The sequence below is a fragment of the Homarus americanus genome, unplaced genomic scaffold, assembly GCF_018991925.1.
Source record: "Homarus americanus isolate GMGI-L3 unplaced genomic scaffold, GMGI_Hamer_2.0 scaffold2783, whole genome shotgun sequence".
NCBI classification, from domain to species: Eukaryota; Metazoa; Arthropoda; class Malacostraca; order Decapoda; family Nephropidae; genus Homarus; species Homarus americanus.
The window spans coordinates 273,093-277,500 of NW_024752905.1; positions in this window are offsets into that span (position 1 = coordinate 273,093).

A 4,408-nucleotide genomic window follows, 5' to 3' on the forward strand; every position below is an offset into this window, starting at 1 on the left:
GTGGGAGGGTGGGGGGTGAAGGAGGGAGTGGGGGTGATGATGGGGGGTGAAGGAGGGTGGGAGGGTGAAGGAGGGTGAAGGAGGGTGGGGGGTGAAGGAGGTGGGGGGTGATGGAGGGAGAGAGGGTGAAGGAGGGGGGGTGATGGAGGTGGGGGTGAAGGAGGGTGGGAGGTGAAGGAGGTGGGGGTGAAGGAGGGGGGGGGGTGAAGGAGGGGTGGGGGGTGAAGGAGGGTGGGGATGGAAGGAGGGTGGGGGGGTGAAGGAGGTGGGGGTGGAAGGAGGGTGGGGGTGAGGAGTGGTGGGGGTGATGGAGGAGAGAGGGGTGAAGGGGGGTGAGGGTGGGGGGGTGGGAGGGTGATGGAGGTGGTGATGGAGGGGAGTGGATGGAGTGGAGAGGAGTGGGGGTGATGGAGGTGTGATGGAGGGGGGGTGATGGAGGTGGGGGTGGAGGTGGGGGGTGGGGGTGATGGAGAGGAGATGAAGGGGGGAGGGTGTGTGGATAGATTAAACCAGTCGCCGTATGTTTTAACCCAGTGACGTCATAAAACCATACTAGGGGTTAAAACTGGTTTATTCCTGGCCATCACAAAACACTCCCTACCCCCCCTCCTTGCCATTCCACCCCTCTACCAATCCCTTCCCCCCCTTTCTGGCCCCCCCTAAACAAGTTAAACCACGCGAAGAAATGACTTGTAAGGGGGGAAGGGGGGGAGGGGGGAAGGAGGGGGGAGGAGGGAGGGGTGGGCAGAAAGGCCATTGAAAGAAAAAAAAATAAAATAGGCCTTTAATATGGACAATATATTAAGGTTTCTCGGTCCATTTGCTTATCTTATTTCCCTATAGATGTGACCAACTGGGAAAAAAAATATATGAATGATAGGTTAGGGATGATAATAGGTAAAAATAGGTAAAATAGGTAAAAATAGCGACAGTAGGTATAACGGATAGTGGGTATAATAGGGATGAGATGTAATATGAATAGGTACAATATACTCCGACCCTTTTAAAACGTGACTTATCGATATATCCAGGTAAATATATTAGTAATTATACCTACATCAAAATAATATTCAAGGTATAATATAACCGATATATACGGGTAATATATCAGTAATTATACCAATATTCAGGTATTATACAGGTATGAGTCTTATATAAGATATGCCAGTTAATAAGGGGTTTAACTAAACACAATAAACTACTAAGCGAGACACTAATTACTATTCATTAACCTCTAGAGCTGCCTTCTGAATCACCATCATGTCAGGTAATTAGCAGCAGCAGCAGCCTCGTTACTAAACATACTCATCGTTAGGGATTCAAGCCGGCAGGTGATTGGTTTATTAGCTACAACTAACTGATGCCTTCATTAACTACTTAACTGCTCGTCACTACAGTAGTTTTTTATTACTTAAGAAGATACTATTTTTCTCCTACGTCATTTAATAAGTTCTAAATCATCTCATGTTGAATTCTCTTTACATCTCTTTATATATCACATCTCTTTATATATCACATCTCTTTATATAGCACATCTCTTCATATAGCACATCTCTTTATAAAAAAAAATTAAAATCAAGACCTGTACATATTTGAGGACAACAGGTATAGCTACTTAGATGTGCACACCTGAATGGTTAATTCGGGTCAAAGGGTTAAAGTATAGTCGTTAAAGGGTTAAATTATCATCGTCAACAAAGGGTTAAATCATCGTCATCAAAGGGTTAAATCAGTCATCAAAGGGTTAAATCATCGTCAACAAAGGGTTAAATCATCGTCATCAAAGGGTTAAATCAGTCATCAAAGGGTTAAATCATAGTCATCAAAGGGTTAAATCATCGTTATCAAAGGGTTAAATCACCGTCATCAAAGGGTTAAATCATAGTCATCAAAGGGTTAAATCACCGTCAACAAAGGGTTAAATCACCGTAATCAGCGGTTAAACCATCGTCAACAAAGGGTTAAATCATCGTCAACAAAGGGTTAACCAATATCAAAGGGTTAAATCATCATCAACAAAGGGTTAAATCATCGTCAACAAAGGGTTAAATCATCGTCAACAAAGGGTTAAATCATCGTCATCAAAGGGTTAAATCATCGTCAACAAAGGGTTAAATCATCGTCAACAAAGGGTTAAATCATCGTCAACAAAGGGTTAAATCATCGCCATCAAAGGATTAAATCATCGTCAACAAAGGGTTAAATCATCGTCATCAAAGGATTAAATCATCGTCAACAAAGGGTTAAATCATCGTCATCAAAGGATTAAATCATCGTCATCAAAGGGTTAAATCATCGTCAACAAAGGGTTAAATCATCGTCAACAAAGGGTTAAATCATCGTCAAAAGGGTTAAATCAAAGGGTTAAATCATCGTCAACAAAGGGTTAAATCATCGTCAACAAAGGGTTAAATCATCGTCATCAAAGGGTTAAATCATCGTCAACAAAGGGTTAAATCATCGTCAACAAAGGGTTAAATCATCGTCATCAAAGGGTTAAATCATAATCAAAGGGTTAAATCATCACAAAGGGTTAAATCATAGTCAAACATGACTCAGGTAAACAGCTTCCCAGTATGTGAATGGTGACCTTACCTTACCTTGCCTAGTCTCCTAAATAAAAATAATAGCCCACTAGATTGTTAAATTTTATCTATGAAATAATTTACTCAAAATTCTTCCGCGTAATAATTGTCACTTATCTTTGTGCTATATACGAGCATTAATACGCACTGAATCTGTTTACACACAGACAGACAGACAGACAGACAGACAGAGACAGGTCAATGTGGGTTAAATCTCTATTCGGCACAGTCATCTACACATTGACACTAACGACCATTCCATCAAACTATCACCACCTAAACATCATTTCTTAATCACGACTGAACTATGGTTATCAAACGTGTGGCTACGGAGGTTCACTTCAACAACTAAGGGTCCTTCAGTCGATGTTCTAGGTTAGTAAGTACACACTGGTCATTGTGAGGCAGACAAGACAATTGTATTCCGTGGTGGATACACTATTCTATTATATTACTGGTTAGTTATTCAGGTATACAATAATACAATGGGAACACACACACACACACACACACACAGCTACATGTATGTGTGTGTGTGTGTGTGTGTGTGTGTGTGATTGCAGATACCAAACTAACAATTCAGGTAACAAAAAAAAAATATTAATAATAAAAATAAATAAGTACATGAAAAAAATTTGTAACTTAACACCTCGTAAGACCACAACCACCACCACCACCACCACATAAGGAGCCTCAGGAAACACCAAAGTCCTTCCCTGACTCAACAAGTGAGACTCTCCCTACATGAGGAGCCTCCTACTCCCCTCCATCCCTACAAGTACCCTACGAGTACCCTCAACGATGGGAGTCTTATTCATCCTTACTCTTCAAGTCAAGTAACCCATCCAGGAGGTGAGTGAGTGAGTGAGTGGCAGGGAAGTGAGTGAATGAGTGAGTGAGTGAGAGTGAATGAGTGAGTGAGAGTGAGTGGGTGAGTAAGGAAGCGAGTTATTAAGTGAGTGAGTGAGTAATAAGGTAGTAACACACCTGGTCTACCTGTCATCATCACAGTCCCCTCACCTGAGAGATGGGTCACCTTACTAAACCATGTAGTTAACTCTGTAATTAATGCTTCTTGTACCTGACTGTATTTGTCATATAGACTCCAATAATTACTGTATCACTGTAACTGTACTTTATACCACTGTACTCTGACCCTAGGACTAAATTTTCAAATATACATACTTACATACATACATACGACTTACACAAAACCCATATAAAACAGACATATGTAGGTAAAACTAACAAGAGTTTCCTATTTTAATCTATTACAGCCACATTAATTAATCGTAAAACACCAAAAAGCTTCAATATCATATAATACACATCACTTCATCATCCTACCTAACCTACCCTAACCTAAACCTACCCTAACCTAAACCTACCCTAACCTAAACCTACCCTAACCTAAACCTACCCTAACCTAACCTAACCTAACCTACCCTAACCTAACCTACCCTAACCTAAACTACCTCTACATCTTAATGGTACAGGAATGAATCACTATTATCATAAAGTAATCATTAGTTTAGGTGTAGTGGAAAAAATAATAGAATCCTTGTTAGGGCAACGTATGTAAAGGGTGGGTGGAGGTGATGAGTTTGTGATGGGCAAAAGTTGGAGTTCTTCAGGAAGTGTTTGGTCACCGCGGGTGTTTGAGCTGGGGGTTGGTAAGGGTGGGAAGGGCTGAGAGAGTGTAGGAAGAAGGTCTTATAAGTATGGCTGAGAAAGGAAAGGTTAAGTTGTAAATATAATTATGGTAAAATCTTTAGTGTGTGTGTGTGCGTGTGTGTGTGTGTGTGTGTGTGTGTGTGTGTGTG